This window comes from Grammomys surdaster, unplaced genomic scaffold (genome assembly GCF_004785775.1).
Source record: "Grammomys surdaster isolate TR1022 unplaced genomic scaffold, NIH_TR_1.0 191, whole genome shotgun sequence".
Taxonomy (NCBI): Eukaryota; Metazoa; Chordata; class Mammalia; order Rodentia; family Muridae; genus Grammomys; species Grammomys surdaster.
The window spans coordinates 8,316,082-8,335,344 of NW_021604636.1; the positions used below are offsets into that span (position 1 = coordinate 8,316,082).

The window sequence follows — 19,263 nt, forward strand, 5'->3', positions numbered from 1 at the left end:
CTGTCTGTGATGTTAAGGTCTATTTCTTGGATGCAGCAGAATGGATCCTGTTTTTTTTTTTTTTTTTTTTTATCCATCTACTAGTCTGTATCTCTTTATTGGAGAATCAAGACCATTGAATGTTGAGAGATATCAATGAGGAGTACTTGGTGATTCGTTTGGTTTGCTTTTTGGGTCTTTTTGGTTTCGTGATAACTGTGTGTGTGTGTGTGTATGTGTGTGTGTGTGTGTGTGTTACTTCTAATTTGATTTGCTGGTCTAGAATTATTAGTTTTCTTTTCTTTTTCAGGTGTGCTTACCTTCTTTAGGTTGGAGTTTATCTTTTAGTACCTCCTGTAGGACTGGATTTATAGATAGATATTACTTAAATTTGGTTTTATCATGGAATATCTTACTTTCTTGAACTATGGTGACTGAAAATTTTTCTGGGAATAGTAGATAGTCTCTTTGAGTCTACAGAACATTGTCCAGGCCATTTTTAGAGTCTCTACTGAGAAGTTAAGTGTTATTATAATATGTCTGTCTCTATATGTTACATGGTCTTTTTCCCTTGAAACTTTCAATATTCTTCTTTTGTTCTGTATGCTTAGTGTTTCATTGTTATGTGCCAAGGGAACTTTCTTGTCTTGCCCAGTCTATTTGGTGTTTTGTATTTTTGATAATCATTTCCTTCTTTAGGGTAAGGATATTTTCTTCTATGATTTTGTTGAAAATACTTTCTGTGCCTTTTACCTGTGCTTTTTTTTTTCCTCATTCCTTTAATACTATTTTTCTTAGATTTGATCCTTTTTATTTTGTCTTAGATTTCTGGGGTGTTTGGTACCAGGGTTGTTTTAGATTTAACTTTTTTTCCCACAAGGTTATAGAAAATCTGCAGTTAGCCTACTGCTTTCCTGACTGGCTTGGCTTGTGGGTGACCAGAGAATGTTACTTAACCTTACATTCTTAGTCTCAACCAGCCACTAGATAATTTGAAAGGAAGGAAGACCAGCACTTCTTGGTATCTCATTAAAGCTGATAGATATGAAAGTCCACAGTGAAGCACATAGCACAGAGCTCTGGGTATAATCTGACCTTTCTGCCAAACAGGACTGAACCTGAATCTCTGGCCTCTAAATGTACTTGTTAATTAGTAAAGCTTTACGTTGGCATGGAGTACTTTTAGAAATTCAGGTTGAAGTAGTGATCATATTTTTCTTCTTCCTTTCATCATTCCATTCATATTATATTTTGATAAGAGTTTCAAGTTTTAAGAAGAGTCAGAAGCATGGTTCAAGAATTTCTACCCAAATCCATTATTTGTGAATATTTTTGGCCTATATCACTACTTTGATGTAAATTAGCTAAGATAACTGTCAATTTATGCAATAGACCATTATGAAGATGTACAGAGTATTATTTTTATTTGTGTGTGTGCAAATGTACAGAATATTTGTTTTATTTGTGTGTGTGTGTTAGCAAGGATATAGATATGAGAATAGTGCACATATACAGAGGCCAAAGGAGAATCCTGGCTGTTTTTTTCATCACTATCTGTCTACTTCCTTTGAGACAGTCTCTCACTGTACCTGTCGCAAACCTCAGCAACCCCTTTGTCTTCCCAGTGCTGGAGGTACAGGACATGTATAGGCATGCCTGGCTTTTTTATGTGGGTAATTAGATCTGGGCTCAGGTTGCCATGCTTGCATAGCAAACACTATTACCCACTGAGTCATCTCATGTTATTAGATAGAAAGAACTAGTTAATTAGTTAGGTTAGTTGAAAGGACTTATAAGAAATTCTTCTGACAGTCAGAAATCCTAATGCAGCAGGAAAAGGCTCTTGCCACCAAGAATGGCCATGTGAATTTGACCCCTGTCATCTTTGTGACAGAGAGATAGAAATAATCTCAACAACAAGATGTCCTCTGACCACATACTGTGTCATGCCTGTGACCTATACAAACTCATAAGCAAGAGAAATAAAGGCATGCCATTTTAAAAAGAGAAAAACTTAGATATGGGCCACTAAAATATACTGGAATGATCTCCTAAGCTTTGCTCATTAAATAACACTAGTATTGGTACTTTGAAATAGTCTATTTTCTAGTCAGATAAAACACAGAAATCAACATATTACCATTAAGAAGATCAACATTAAGTATAAAGAAAAAAATACCAACATTAAATAAAAATTTTGAAGTACTATGAGATGAGAACAGCAATAGAAACTTGGGGGTTTTTTTCTTTTAATTTTTCTCTCTCAAGAATAATACTGTAGAGACATTGAAATAGTACTCACAGTTGGAATGAGTACAACATATATCTAGATACTCATTTCCAATTATTATCTGAAAGTGTTGGAAAGCAGTAAATCTAGAAAATGACACCTTCTAGTCTTTTAAAACATTTCTTTAATATTGATAGATGGTTCATGTATGTATCTGTGTTTGTGTGTAGAGGTCAGAGAACAGCCTCCCATGTCGGTCCTTCACCTCCACCTGGTTTGAGGCAGAGTCTCTCATTGTTTGTTACTGTGCTGTGTATTCTAGACCAGGTGGCCCTCCAGGGCATCCTCCCATTTCTACCTTACATAAGACTCTGGGGATCTAAACTCAGATGGAGCAAACTCATTTCCCTGTAGGGACATCTTTCAGCCTTAATTTTAAATTCTTCATTGTGGCAATTCAGGCAAATATAGTGGACCGTAGAAGCTTTAAGTGAAGAAACTTGGAGAGAAATGGGATATTTATATAGAGCCAACCATGACGCTATGAAAACACAAAGGGGTCTTTACAGTGGAGAAATAGGACCAACAGTGCCTTGACCAGGCAAATAGTATCAGTAGCAGTCAGGCAACCTGACATTGTGCCTTGTGACATGATACACTATGAAGCATATTATGTTCCTGCCAAACTATTTTCCCTTAATCAAATCAGCTTTCTAGTATACATGTTGGCAATATTTTGGTTTGGTGCAGGATAGGAAAAGATGATTGTAACTACTTTAGACTTTGTGGGTGATATTTTATTACAGCTGATCAATTTTCTGTTAAGGCAAAGGCACATGTAACAATATGTAAATGAATGGGTGTGGCTTTCCTCCAACAAAACCATGTTTACAAAAGTAATCGTTGGATTAGCTCTGGCACCCAGATCATAATTTATCAGCCCTGATTTGAGTCTCAATTTCTTGTCTACAAGTAATTAAGGGGAATGAGGAGCTACAGGAATTGAATCCTAAGGAAATGCCTCATATGCTTCAAAAACCCAAGTGTCCTGGGGAAAACGCAGTATTGTTCAGATTCAAACTAAAGAGTGCTCATCTTTCTTATCAGCAGCACCAACCTCTGTTTCCTCAGCCATGTTATAGTCTTCCGACCCCACAGTGAAGTGCCATCATTACCAGAACCACTAGCATTAATTAAAATATACAGAACATTAATCTTTAGTCCTCCAGTCCTCTTGAGCTGCTTTTCAAAGCCTCCTGACATTAAATCAGTCCTGTTTTCCTCTGAGCTTTTGCTGAAAATCATTTAGAAAGTAACTTTATGAAAAGCAATTGAGAAAGAGATGTCTGTGTTTAATCATGTCTTTTAATTGAAGATGGAAGTTGTGCCATTTGACCCTTTTACTTTCAAAGGAAAATAATTTTCTTGTTCCTGAGAACAATGCCTATGTTAACTATATTTCTACTAATAACTGTCATAAGATAATTTTTGTTATTTCACTATAATTTTCCTGTGACATAAGACGTAGAGCTGGAATCTCAATTTATTTTCAGAAAATTGTAATTAAAATGATTAACATTCTGTATATTTTAATTAATGCTGGAAAATAATATGTTAGCAATTAATTCCTTAACTAGCTTTCCCCCAAATAACCACACAGAGACCTTTTAATATTACAAAGCTTAGGCCTTAGCTGGGAAGACTCTCAACTAGCTCATCTAAGTTAACTTGACCAACTAGTCCTATCCAGCCACATGGCTAGCTATACTTCCCAGGCCTGTAGTCAAGTCTGCCTCCTCTCAGGTCTCCTGATGAAAAGCTTCCTCCTTCTTCTTCCCAGGGTTCCTTTCTCCCTTCCAGGAAGTCCCACCTTCCACTTCCTGACCAGCTAATTTGCCATCAGATTTTTTTTTTATTAAAGCCAATCAGAGAATACCTTAGATAGGTAAGGAAGAGACACAATTTCACAAAGTATACTCCAAAAGAAAATGCCATGTGTAACCACCTAAGGTCTGTTGTAGGGAAATGATTTAAGGGATGGGGCTATAACTTGGGATATAGCACTTACCCCCTCCCAATAATTTAAAGTAACATAATGCAACAATTGGATTTTAAATTAATATCAACATAAGTCTTTATAAGATATAGAGCAGTTAGATTCTAGATTCACCAACCTATTTCATTTATAAACTTAATAATTATTCCTGAGAGTCTTAGTATGCCGCCATGAACAAGAACACATAGCTCTGTCTTCAAGATGTCATTGGCCTAGAGGGAAGTTGAGCTATACTTGGGATGGCACTTAACCAGGCAAGATGGGGCAGAGTTTTTCTCTTCCATTCATGGATTCAGAAAAACCATGAGTCAAAAAATTTAAGGACTCATGAATGTCCTTTTGACCAGATGACGATGGCACTGTAGGTAAAGCTGAAACATAAAATTCTCAGTGGTTTAGAGAAAGACTTGGTAAGAGAGAAGAGATTGGTAAGCAAAGAATAAGTTATTAAAGTCCCTTAGAAGCCTTAAGACTGGAAATTCTAACAGGGTAAATTCTGACTGCTTTGACTAGTTAAGCATAATTAGTTTTATTAAGCAATTAATGAATGAACTTAGTAGTTTATACTTTACATTTTTAAGGTTGTAATAATTTATTTATGATGTATTATAGAGATTTAGTTGATTCTAGGATACTACAAGAACCTTGTGTAAAATTTGCATCAACCATTGGAGTGGTAGCAAGAATAAAAGTGCAATTACTCTGGGAAGAACAACCCATTGATACTGAAATAGATCCACATGGGATTAGACATGCCAATGGATGGATGAGCTGTCGGGGGAGGCAGTTTATGTGAGGTCCTCAGGGATTCTGCAACCAAAGGAACTCAGAAACATTATTAGAAAAGAATTTTAAGTATCATGAATCTCTGGCATTTTATCCTTACTCTATGTTTATGTAAATCCCCTACTTTGAGTAGCCTTAATAAAGATGACACCAGGCACAATGGCATGTGTCTGTAATCCTGGAGCTGGGGAGACAGCAACAGATGAGTTCCTAGAGCTTGGCTAGGCAGCCCAGCCGAATCGCTGAGTTTCAAGTCAGTGAGAGACTCTACCTCAGAAAATAAGGTAGAGAATGAGGAAGATATCCAGTGTTGACCTCTGACCTTCACATACAACACGCACACACACTTAAAATAATGCACATGCATATATACCAACAAACAAAGAAAGAAGCCTTTAGTCAATACCAGTTTGTAAAGAAAATTCAACTATTCTATGGTCTACTGACTGTTTGGGGTTAATTTTTAGTAATAAGACTCTCTGCCTTCAAATTAAGCTTCTAGACACCCATTGATTAAAATAGTTGATTAAAAACGTAAGGAAAAAAATTTGAAGACTTTTCTTTTTTTTTTTTTTTTTTTTTTTGCTAAATTCCTCTAAAGTTCTTTTGATGAAATACTGTAAGTTAAATCCCCCTTGGCTTGCCCACAGTGGAAACAGAACAATGCTTTTTTCTGTATAAGGTTCCCAATCGCTCTCCAGGATCTTGCAGTCTGCCATTAGCCTTATCACTGCTATGTAAGGAGCCCTACTTTCTTTAGATTTCCTGAGTCAGTTTTCTTATCCTGTAATAATGTCTGCTGACCTCCAGAATTCCTTTTTTAGAACTCAAGTATTGATTCTAAGACACACAATGATCGTCCTCTTTTGAATTTTGGTGAACACTAAGCTGAACTTAAAGTTATTTTAAGTTAAAGTTTGTTAAACAAAAGGAACAATGCAGCTACTGTTTAGAACACAGGTACACGCACATGTTACAGATGCAAACCCACATGTAGAGGCATACATAACAGACACACAGGTACAAACTCATGTAGATGCACACATATATAGAATACAAAATCTTTGCAAGAGAACTAAAGAGTATTTTCCTTTATTTCTACTTTACGTGTATGAGTGTCTTGCCTACGTGTACATCACAGGCATACAATACACATGGAGTCCATAAGAAGGTGTTGAATCTCGTGGAACTGGGGGAACAGACAATTGTGAGCTTCCATGTGGGTGATGAGAATCAAACCCTGGTCCCCTTGAAGAATAGCTAGTATTCTTAACTGCTAAGACATCTTGCCAGCCCCGGTAAAAGAATTTTTAACATCAGCTTCAAGAGGAAGTTCAGTAAGTAAGTCAATGTGAACTCTATTTAGGTCAGTTTTTGGATATAGGTCACATTTTCACAGGTCTTGGCTTGAGGCATGTTGGACTATGAGGAATAAAAAAGCTTGAAGTAAGAATAGGAATTTTAACCCCTAATCCTATTACACTTTTGAGGTTTTCCATTTTAGTGCTAAGTGGGTTCATAGACAATAATGTACTGATACATATTTGCCAACGGGTTGTGTCTGAAAGGAGCAAAGTAAGTCCTGATTTGTAGTTTGTATCAATTTCTGTGGTGTAGATACCTCTGCCACAGCCTATTTAAAAAAAAAAAAAAACTGTCTGGATGTCACTGAATACAGAGTTTGCAAGATACGGACAATTGTATACTATTATTTTTTATCATGCTGATTTAATAATAGGCACCATTAACCTCAGACATGGAGAATGTGAAGATTAGTAATATAATCAAGAAGTGATTGGTTTTGAGTTTTTAATACCTTTCTTAAAAATACAGTCTATTTCATTGTAAAGTTATAGAATTTAATGCATAATAATGGGTATGCTTAAGAATTGGCTTGTTTTTATCCTAACATTTAACAGTTGGTTCCCTCTAGCTGATGTAGGGGGCTTGTACACATGTCTCATCCCTAGATCCCCTAGCAAAGGGAAGAAAGCATAGAACTATGTCCCCAGGAGAGCCTAATTTCCTGTGCATTGTCATAGAATGGCTAGTGTCAAGACTCAGTGTGCCATTATCAGCTGTGCTGCCTCCCCACCACACTTTTCTAGAATGCCAGAGTTAAATTTTTGTGCCCAGCAGATAATTTAGACTTGTTCTGGCTTGTGGGGCCAATTTGAAGAAAGCTGGGAGGCAGCTGGAGAACTTTGAAGTGGGCAATAAATGAAAGACGCTGGGAACGGAAAGGCTTGCTTCTTCCATGGCTGCTTCCTAATGCAGATAGCTCCGGAAGCCAAGTAAATCCTGAGATGTGCTGAACATGACCTTTAAAAAGTGATTTACTGGGTAATCTACGACCAAAAGGAGAGGCTCTGAGCTAGAGGTGAGAGGCACATCTCAAGGATGCAGCCCATATTTTTTGACAAGAGTTTTACAGTCTCTAGGAAGAGCTTGGCAATAGATACCATCCTCAATTTTAAGAGACAGACAGAAGCTCCCAGGAACCAGTAACAAGCAGAAAGAACAGAACTACTTGGTGTTTATATCAGTTGTTTTTCTCATCTCTGTAACCAAATGCTTTACAAAAAGCAACTTACAGAAGGGATTTACGATGGTGCCACCCACATTCAGCCAGATTTTAACCAATCATGAATCCTCTTTGGACACACTCAAATGTATGCTTCACTTAATGCTCTAGGTTGACAATCAGATTTAACCATCCCAATGGTATATTAGTGTTAAATGGTGGTGAATCTTTAGAGGTATACCTGGAGGGCTGATAGATACAGTGTAGGAAATTGGGCTGTAGCTGCATATGAAATTATCAAAGGTGGGCAGTACCTCTGAAGGCAATTTTTTTTGCCAATAAATATTTGAGAAAGTGGAAAATGGCAAGGGTTACAGTAATCCATGCCTCAGAATATTTGGAGAATATGTCATTCATAAAGCTATACTTCAAATACAGAGAATAAGCCAATGAATATCAACCAATTGTAAATAATAATGGCGAGCAAAGAACAGATCATTCTTACTACATGGAATATGGTAGAACATGGTAGAAGGAGTGTCTCACACATGCCAAGGACCAGCAGTAGAATGGACCCCAGGCAGAACAAACAGAAATGATAGCACTCACAGACCTTTTAGAGTGAGCTTGAGAGGAACCAGAGCTTTTGAAGATTGCGCGCACACACACACACACACACACACACACACACACACACACACACAATCAAAACTCTCAGGGATGTATTACTGTATCTTACAAAGCCATGTCTCCTAAGCCTCCCTAAACCATGTCACCAACTGGGGACCAAACTTTTAGATACTGCAGACTGTGGGGGACATCTTATTCAAACTACTACAGGATGCTAGAGAAGGAACAGCTTTCAGTCATAAGAGGTCAAACCCTTGGGGCAACCATTAGTGGGCTGTGGACCAAAAACATCACCAGCACAAGGAAACAGCAAGGTATAGTACAGTATCCAAGGCACCAGTCATTAGAATAATTTCTTACTCTCTGGTGCCAGTTTACCTGCATTTCTCATACAACAGGGTACAATTGCAGCAAGACAAAAAATTCTACTCCATGTACTACAGTACATGGCAGGGCCCTCCCCATAGACAGCCTGAGGTAGTTCCAAGAGTCTGCATTTTACAGATGTTAGTGAAGTTGGCTTACCACCCACTTTCTGAGAAATACAATATAATTAAGCCCAGTCCCCTGCTGGTGAGACAGGTCTGGAAACATTGTGCTCAACAGGCATAGTTTTGGCTGTCCTACCTGGGGAGCAAGTGCTGACCTCTTTGAGAAATAAATCCATGGCCCAGCGGTGATAATTAACTCATGGCAGTTGCCTGGAAACATCTCTTCCTTCCACTTGGCTCTGGTAACTTTGATTTTTAATGCTGCTCTGCTCCCTTATACTTAATACTATATGTCATTCCAAACATTTCTTGGAAATAATTATAGACTAACTGACTCTTCTTAACATCTAGTCTAAAGAGAAGGCAAATATTAGTTCACTGCTGAAATATTAGTTCACTGGTAAATTATTTTGTAGCAAACATGTATGTCAGAATAACTTTAAGGCGATTTTAAAACACATGCTACTTCTTATATACCTAGTAAGCACGTACATTTATAGCACTTCTATGAACACTCAACGGTGTCTCTGTTTATAATGTGCGTTATTAATTGAAAAGCACTCTTTAAGTTTTCATCAACTGGGGAGAGAATTGTTCACTTTTTAAGCTATTGTTGCTCTTTTCAAATCCCCCAAACAGAAAAGGGTTCTCCTCATCAGCCGAGCATGAGTGGGCTTGAAAGCTGTAAATGTTTTAAAAGACCTTGGCTTTTTGAGGCTTGCTTTTTTTTTCTCTCAGACTCACACATTCCAGTTAATCAAAGCTTACCCTTACCCGGCAAAGCCTCCCTTCCTAGGACATCCATAAGCAACCTCATGTTGGAGCAGGCTCAGACAGGGTTCCCTCCAATCACGGTGGTGATTGGTCTCCTTTCAGAAGACTTGTTTTTGTCCACTTTGATGCCAATTTGGCATATGGTCATCGTAAAGCATAGAACTGGAGCTCTCTACACAGGATGTTTCTGTCTAAAGCACACATGCAAGGAGGAAATGTTGTCTGTCTGGCTAAAGTGACAAACTTATTTTCTAAGCCAAGGACATCAGCAGCAGACATGTTTTTTGATGATAATCTTTAGGAAACCAGGGACAGGGTATCAGAAAGTTATACATTCAAAAGAAAGCCTTTATGAATACTCTCGTTTTAAATAACAGGTTATATTATTTATTTTCTTGAGATGGCTGGTCATAGTTTTATGCATAGTCAGGAAGCAAGCAGATAGTAGAGAGAAAGGGGGGGCTAGGCTATCAAACCTCAAGATGCCCTGTGATGCTTGTAATGAGAATGGCCCCATAGACTTATGTATTTGAATGCTTGGCCTATAAGGAGTGGCACTATTAGGAGGTATGGTCTTGTTAGAGTAGGTGTGGCCTTGCTGGAGGAAGTGTGTCACTGTGGGGGCAGGCTTAGAGGTTCCCTTTCTGCTCCTGCTTATCCGGATATAGAACTACTGGCTCCTTCTCCACTACCATGTCTGCCTGCACACCACCATGCTTCCCGCCATGATGATAATGGACTAAGCCTCTGAAACTGTAAGCCAGCCCCAATTAAATGTTGTCCTTTATAAGAGTTGCCATGGTTATCACCTTTCTTTACAGTAATACAACCCTAACTAAGACAACCCCTCTACCAGACCTCCTGCACCAAAGCTCTCCGTCTAACGTTCCACCGCCTTCCTAAGCAGCACCATTGGCTGGGGACAAAATGTTCGAATACATGAGCCTATAAGAGGACATATCACATTCAGACCACAGCACCTAGAGCTTGACAGATATGAACTGTGGCATCTGAAAGAGGACAATTAATATTATAGTGCAGGACCAGCAAGATGGCTCAGTGGGCAATGATGCTTGCCACTCAAGTCTGGCAACCCGGGTTCAATCTGTAAAACCCATATGAAGGTAGAAGGGGAAAAACCAACCTCCCAAAGCTGTCCTCTGCTCTCCATATGTACGCCATGGCATGCAGATCCACACACACATAATAAGAAGACAGAAACATTTTCTGAAAGGAAGATTATACTACAGAGTCTGGTGGAGAGCCTGTCGAGTTTCACACCAACGACAAGGCTGGCTTCATCACTAAGAATCAGCATCATAGCCATTAACTCAGTTCCAGGCAATGGGACTGATTGCCTAGCAACTTAGGTTAGAGGAAAAGTCTCCCTTTAAGGAACAGCGCTGACACCTCTTGCCAGCTGACTGTGGAATCAGTAGACCTCACTGTTGACAGGGGTCATGTTTAGGTCCCATGGAAAAACAGGTCTGTGTTCTCTGGTCCTGCAGTCTTTGGAAAGAGTGATGACATTCTTCTCTAAGGAGCCTTTTAAGTTGTTGTTCTACTATGTGAAGAATGCCTACAAGAGACACAGCCTATTTCTTGGTCAGCTATATCAAAGTAGACCGATAGTAGGCTTTTCGCTAAAAAAAAATTTGGTAGTGTCAGTTGTCATGTTCATATCAGCAACCTGCATGAGAAAGCCTCCTCTACATCTTTCCATGTTTCCTTTCCTCTGTTCGCTCCCCACTTAGGGATTTCATTAAAATCTGACATAGCATTAAAGTTTGGAAATTGTCCATTCTTGGAAGCCAGTTTCATTATAATCCTCTGGTCTATGGCCCTCCTCCAGCTTTTCCATTTTCTCTGAGAGGTATCCTAAGAGATTCCCTGTGGAAGATGGGTGTGGCCATATCCCACTTTGTGATTTAGGAAAGGAAATAACAGGGTTTCCCTCTTAACCAATCATGCTCAATGGCAGGATTACCTTAGCCAGAAGCCAGTGGCACTGCTTTCTGGGGGTGTCCATTGCTAACGAAAAAAAGGACTTTTTATCCCAGGGTTTTGACTAGAAGGCTGAATCCTCAGGCAGAGAAAAGGCTGTTCTGGGAGGCACAGTGGAGGTGGAACCACTGAAGAAGCTAACATGCTAACTGGAACAGGAGTAAGCCAGCTCCGAGGACCACAAGGAAAAGTGCGCTAGAAAAATCACAACCAATAATTAGTGTACTTCACTGTTGTTCTCTAAAAGAATACTTTATATGGCTAGAGAAAAATGTTTGTGTGTGTGTCTATGTGGATGTGTGTGTGTGCTCGTGTGCGGGTGAGCATGTGGGTGGGTGCGAGTGTGTAAACATTCACTTGAGGAGGCCTGAGGGCAACCTCAGATGTTCTTCCTTGAGTGACAGCCACAGGTGTCTCTGCATGTGATTTGCATGTATATATTCATGTGTGTGTTGGTGTTTGTGTGATGTTATTTATGTTGAGTTTCTTCTTTCACTTCTCTCTTAATTTTGGAGACAATGTCTCTCGCTGGATCCAGAGGACACCATTACACTAGACTCACCAAGGAGCCTCCTGTGCTTCTTACACACATCCTAGCACTAGGATTATAGGTACATGCCACATGTTCAGCTTTTTATTTTTAAATGAGTTCAAGGAAATCCAGACCGAGACCCTCATGCTTGCAAAGCAACCACTTTACCAAATCATCTGTCTTCCCTGCTGCCCGTCCCTGTTCTAACAGTAAACATTTTATAATATTCTTACGACAGAAATAAGAAAGGTTGTTTTTTTTTTTAAAAAAGAAAAAAACCAAAAACATAAAAAAGAGGAACTAAGGCATCGACCTTCCCCAGAGGTGTTTATGAAAGTAAATTTTTATGCTTCTTTTTTGGCCTCAGATGTTAAAGCTGTTTGTTGAGCTTTTCCGCTGATCACTTCCCAGGCTGAAAGAAAAATCAAGGTTGACTGCATTGCCGTGGGCAGCTGAATCACTATAAAAAATCTCTGGTCCTTTTGATGTTTGCCATCTGCAAAAGTTCTGAGAGACCTGGGAAGGAAGAAAGGAAATGGAAAGAGAGTTTTAAAGCAGTGTTGAGAAGTTAGGCTTTAAGACTCTTGTTTACTTAAATCGCTTGCTGGAGGGGAAGGGCTGAAATGCACCTGCCAGCGGGATGTGAAGCAGAGAATCCGGCTTCCGCCTCACCTTCATGCATTGTCTACCTGAGGAAAAAGGTGCCCACTACAGCTCAAGTAAAAGGAGATAAAACCTGTTTGGGGACTGGAATTTTATAGCATACTAGCATATCTTATTAGGCTGGTTTATATAAGTTCTGTCCTTTAAAAGGCACATCCTTTGGATCTTTGGTCATCAAAAATATTGTGTATATTTTGAGGGTTCTTCTAAAACATCTTCCAGTGAAACTAACTACTCATGTTTATACTGTTCTTGCCTTTAAAAACATTGTTGATATATATATATATATATATATATATATATATATATATATATATATGAAAGCTGAACAAGAACTTGAGGTAAGCTTCCTAAGGAAGCTGTGTAATGGATTTCCTTCTTACACAACCATTAAAATGGCCATTTATCATCTTAAAGAATTTTTAAAAACTCAAGTACATACGAATCATGAAGCCAAACTAAGTCTACCTACAACCCATTTGTGAGTTCAGAGAAGAAGGATTTATCTGGGTTTCAGCTCAAGATGGTTCAGTTCCTTATGGCAGGAGAGGCAGAATAGCAGTGTTGGCTCTTGACTGTGGCAGCGGGAGGGAGAGGCTGCTCATTCACATCTGAGTGGGTCAGGAAGCAGAGAGAAGGGGATGCCAGCCCTTAATTCATTTTCTCCTTTGTTTTACTGTATTCATCCAGGGAATCCAGCCATTGGGATTATGTCAAGCCTAATTTGGAAGAATTCTTCCTCCTCAGTTAATCCTCTCTAGAAATACACTCACACACATACCCAGAGGCAAGCCTCACTAGTGCCACAGTCATTTCATAATTTAATTGAGTTGATGATTCAAAAAAAAACAACCACCACTTCAGGGTTTTATATGTGTGTTGCAGAAAGATGACTGTTGTATATTGGTGCACATAGGGATTTCATATGCAAGTAATGCAGTAAGTGAATTTCTGAGCCAGCGAGGCTTACTTTCAGTTCATAATAGGAAAAAAAAAAAGTAGTGGCATGGACCCAGCCTGCTCCTCTCTAGTCCCAGATTTAGTAAATCTGGTAGGTGTGACTTTTAACTTTTCTGATTGTTCACAGAAATCAGACACGAGGTTTGTTCTCCTTTATTCCTTCTCCTCTTCCAACTCCTGGGGTAGTTGGTGGGATTGCTTTTCATCTCATCCACCATTCATTCTGCCTCTCATTCAGGGTGTTTATCTTTTATGTCTTATGGACTTCGTTAGCTGCAGGAGGCACCAAGTCACAGATACTGTGTGAAGGAAATGTGACATAGTAGTGAAGGAAGACATACAAATCTGTGGTGTGTATAATATACTGGCGTAAGTAGATACATGTCTGTGCCTGTTAGCTTACTAGAAAACTCCTGCTTGCTTACAAAAGGCAAGTAACATTCGCTAAAGTGGATTCTACTGACAACTTTTCTATTAACAAATAAATTTGGACAATGAGCTCATTAAAACTTCCTTCTGAACGTTCCTTATATCTGCCTCCAAAGTACTGAGAATATGAGCAACTCTTCTGTTAACTCTTCTTCTTCTCTTTTTGCTTCATGTTAGTTTTTCCAAAACTTACTTGGACCCATATATCATGGTCCACATGTGGGATAGTTACATTCCATGAGTCATAAGTTTGGGAAATGAGCCAGTAGATGCCACATCCTTGCAGAAAAATGGGATCAGATGGTCTGGACTCTGTCATGGAGAAGCCACAGCACCTTGGAAGCTCAGCAGACTTGTTTTTTACAGTTAAACATGGAGGTGGAATTGTTGTATACAGCTGATTGGGTTGCTAATAGACATAAACAAGGAAACAGGGCTATTATATGTGACTGAACTAGCAGGCAAGTTTATCTGCTTTCAGTAGAAGCAATCTGGGAGAGAAAGCTATGGCAGATGTTTTCAGCACACACACTCTCAACATGGGCACACAGACCAGGGAAAAACTTTGCCATTACCCCTTCCAGCTTCACTGGGGGAAGGTCTTGCCATGGGGCTGAGACATCGGAGTCCTTGACAATGCCACGCCCATGTAAAACAAAACACATCTGCTTAGGATTTCACTTACTCCTAAAAGTTACCACCTCGCACAGCTAGTGGTATGTAGTCTGTTATAGCCAAAAAAAAAAAAAAAAAAAAAAAAAAAAGATACATAGTCTCTTTTTTTCATAGATGAAATGTTTATTAGTCAGGATCCCCTCAAACAACTGACAGAGCCTGACATAAGCTAGCTTAGGTAGAAAAGCACTGGAGTCCAGGATTGGGTCTTGTTTCAGAGAGCTAACATGTGTTTTGGGTCCTTCCCCCCTCCCCCCTCCTTTTCCAGCATCTCGTGCATTGATATGGATTTCCTCCACGTGATGCGCTAGACATTAGGAGGAAGAGGAGGGCTGGTTACAAGCAGCTCCAGGTTCAGATCTTTCTAGCATAGTGACCTCAGAGAGAAAAATTTTTCTTTTCAGTATCCATAATAGAAGTTGCAGAGAAAGAGTCTCATTGTTTCAGAAGTCATATGCCCACTCAGAGCCAACTGCAGTGGTCATCTCTGTAATGTATTATTATTATTGTTATTATTATTATTACTAACCATTGCTGATTTCAGGTAAATTCATATTAATATATTAATAATTATCATTGTTAACCATTGCTGAGCACAGGTAGATTTCTTATTCTCAGGAGTGGGGAAACTGACTGAATTCATCACTCAAAAGACGTCCATGGAATAAGGAACTGCACTTCTATAGAAAAGGGTTGATGTTCCTTGAGTAGTGCGTTGGTTTCTTTTCTGTTGCTGTGATCAAAGACCATGCCTGTTCTAGTTTGCTTTTCTATTGCTGTGATAAGACACTCTGACCCAGGCAGTGCAGAGAAGAAGAGTGCATTCTGGGCTTCCAGTTGCAGAGGGTCAGAGTCCACGACGGCAATGTGGAAGTAATATGCAGCAGGCAGCCGGAGGAACATGAGAGTTCACATCTTGAACCACAGGCAGGAGGCAGAAAACACACTAGCAATGGCACAAGTCTTTTGGAACCTCAAAGCTTACCCCTTACAACAAAGTCCCATCTCCTAATCCTTCCCAAACTATTCTACCAACTGGGGACCATGTATTTAAACATATGAACCTATGTGAAAGATACCCATTCAAACTACCACAGTGACCAACACAACTTAAGGAATGGTTTATTTCACCTTTTGGTTCCAGAGACTAAGAGTCCTTTGTGGTGGGACAGCATGGCAGCAAGCAGCAGGCATGGCAGCTAATGGCTAAGACCTCACATCCTCAGCTGCAAGCACAAAATAGAGGAAACAAATTAGAAATAGGTCTTTAAGCTTTCCAAGTCTCCCCTCTCCCACCATGACACTATTCCCCCAGTAGGACTGTTTCTTCTAAACCTCCCCAAATAGCCCCACCAACTGAGGACCACATATTCAAATACCGGAGCCTCTGGGAGACAATTCTTAACTACCACAGTACGTGCTAGAGAGATTCAAAACAACAGATGTCTACCACAGTGCCGTTTAATTATTAACTTCTAGATTTGGCCGTAATAGGCACTTGGCTCTGGTTTTCAATTTCTGTTAGAAGAAGAGGATTAAAAAGTCAACTATTTTAATAGTTAAGTCATTATTTTTAGAAGACATCTCCAACTTATCAGGTACTTTCTAGGTAATAAATCAAAATAGGAAGCCACCTCAAGTCATTTCCTTAATGATATAAGAGACTTTCTTGGCCCCAAGATGTCATCTTGCTCAAAGTCATACGTTCTGTGAGTGCTTTTCTTAGGCTTTTAAGTAGCTAAAATGACTCTGCTATGAATATTTTAGGCTGAGTTTTTACATTTGTGTTATAAGGTATTATTAGCAGTGCAAACTTAACTGTCTGTCCTTGAGCCATAGCAATCCCCAAATAACTGACTGTACGGAATCTTAGCTCTCCCCAAGATACATGAGGCTTGCCTCTCCGGGGCTGCAAAGAGGCCCTTTGGGTTTGTATTTAGATTTGTCATGAGTCTTTGTTCCTAGGTTTTTACAAGAGACTGTCAGTTGGTTGTATCCAACATCACTGGCTGTCCATAAGTCAGTAGATCTGCATTTAGCTAGCAGTGTAGTTGCTCTTGTGGGATTTGCCTGAGAGGAATCCTGAACTTACAACAGAAAAAAAAAAGATCAAAGGATTTGCAGCTTTGAAGGAGAGGAGAGTTCAAGGCTTTCAGTGAGCTGGCTATATTTTTGAGAGTTTTTTTTTCTTAATTGAGAAAATAAGAAAATTTATGTTGGGGCCTTGAATGGACAGATGCGGAGGACCTGAAGATCGAGTTTGTGAGGGCAGCCAGAAAGAGGGGACATATTCCATGAGAGAGGTGGCCACTAGGATGGGCATTGCCAATAGGTTTCACAGGGAGTGAGGCTCTGAACGAGACCCACGCATGTACAAATTTGCAGCCTGTGGTAATATTGCAGAGCGTGGTTTCCAGAGTGAACAGAGGCCAGGCTGCAGCCAGCATGGAGCAAATGATGAAGGAACTGAACGTAGAGTATATCTTCTTTAATTACAAAATGGCTTCATAGATCTTTCTAAGAAAATGAAGATGGCCTCTAACAAGGAGTCAGCCTTAGTAGATACATTCTCACCCATTTGAAGAACTCGTATGAATGGGAGAAGAGCATGATGAGGTAGTTAGAGACTGAGGCTGAAACCAAAGTAAGGAAGCAGGGTACTAGGGACAACAACTAAGTTTATGAGACTATGAGCCCAGGCTCCTGCCGAGAATGAGAGAAGATGGACCTTGGCAAGGCCATCAGGACAAGGCCCGAGAAAGGAAGGCCAATGACCTATTCAGTGAAGCAGGTTCTTGAGGTTCCCTGCTCAGGAGGGGAATTACATATGACCTAAGAGATGTGACTGCCAGTCAGCTGGAGTAAATGAAATGATCATGGGGTGTGTTAAATAAGCATCCTGTAAAGCTTTGAATAAATGTGCAACACATTCAACAAAGAATTAGGACTGAGAACTGGAGGGGTTGACGTCCAAAGAAAAGAAAGCAAGATACTCAATGGATTTCGGTGATTATGGGACACTGGTTCCAAAGCTAGTGAGAAGATACAGCAAAGCTGGATCCGTGTCTCCTCACCTGGGAGAGAACGTAGGAGAATTAAGTGCTGTAGACGTTAAGAGGAAGAGAGGCTTAGTCCAGGGCCTGGCGCAGGGTAGCTAGTAAATAATGTTGAAAGCTGCAAAATTTGCTATATGATAAAATGAGCTAAAGCCATAGGTAGGGTAAGACTGACTGAGAACAAACAGGAACCTGTCAGGCAGTCGGTAGGAATGAGGCCCCGGAGTTGTGCAGTCTGCAGCCTGTCTCTCAACAGGTACTCGAACTGAGAGGTTGGAGCCATCAACATGATCTCCCATGGCAACCGTCACAATGGATGACTCCAAGTTTGGTCTTAGGAAGAAGGTTTTGAAAGAGGTAGGGCTATTAGGAAAGAAAGGGCTCTTGGTTACAGTTTCAAACATCTGTCATTCAGTGGAGGATATGACCTGGGCAGCTAGGATGTGAACCCAAGGACCATGGGAGAGTCAGAGCCATATAACTGTAAAGTCAGTGGGTAAATCTTTATGACTGTCACTGGGGATCAAAGTAATCAACCCCCCCCCAGGACCCTCTATGCCAGGGGCTGCTACAGAAATACTGTCACCTGGAAGCCCTGGTTTTTAACTGAGGACAACTGTTGATCGGAATGATTAAGAATGGGGTCATGGAGTGTGCTACAGAAGAGGGCTATTTTATCATCAACTGTGTTAAGACTTTCTAGGACAAGATGATTGCGGAAAAATGGGCTTTTGTCAGTTTTATTGTTTTAAAATCTCAGCAGATACCCCAGTTTATAGTCCCTATGCCCACTTAAAATACTATTGGCAAGGAGTTGTGTAGGAAGAATTTTGAGTATATGTAAGACTATAAAATGGATTACAGAAAGTCAGGTGGAAACCACTGGGAAGGGTTTTAGGGAAGGGTAAATACACATCCGCAGAAGTGGCTTGTTGGATTAACATAGGGAAAAGGCAAATGTGACATTTGTAACACCCATCCTGGGCCCTCTTTTCACACCTTGTCCTATCCCCCCTCAATCCTGAATTCCTGGGTCAAATCTGTATTCCATCTCAAGGTGTTTTGCATAAATGGCTTAGAACTGATTATATCCAACAGGAAATGGACTTCTTTTCTTTGTGGGTTTTGCGGCTTGTGATATAGTGCACACCTTTCTGTAGCTCACAGGACTATTCTGAGAGGGAGAGGGAGGACACTCCTCCTCTTTTGGGTGACTGTGCATCTGGTTATTCCCTTCTGCCTTGAATCTACTGAACAGACTCAGCTGTCATCGAGATATGTTTTGCTCATCTGAAGAAAAACAAACTTTGTAACAACCATTGATTAAGACTGCCCATTTACGACACTGATCCCAGCCCTCAGGCTGTGGTCACCCAGGGAGCCTGCCATCTGTATGTTTTGATGCTAATAGCACCATCATAAATGTCTAGTTTGGATTGGACCTAAAGTCAGTAACTGTGCTGTGTAGCACACA

At 40.0% G+C, this 19,263-nt stretch overlaps 1 protein-coding gene and 1 long non-coding RNA gene across 5 annotated transcripts in view; one reads left to right on the forward strand and one right to left on the reverse strand.

The window, feature by feature from the left end:
* The window catches only part of Ccdc148 (coiled-coil domain containing 148), a 255,563-nt gene that overhangs the window by 222,406 nt on the left and 13,894 nt on the right, over nt 1–19,263 (forward strand). The gene's annotated exons all lie outside the window — the stretch shown is intronic.
* On the reverse strand, nt 12,318–15,951 carry LOC114622764. Its single transcript, XR_003711668.1, has 2 exons — nt 15,865–15,951; nt 12,318–12,522 (listed from the first exon to the last, which is right to left on the reverse strand). It is a non-coding gene; the product is annotated as an uncharacterized LOC114622764 (long non-coding RNA).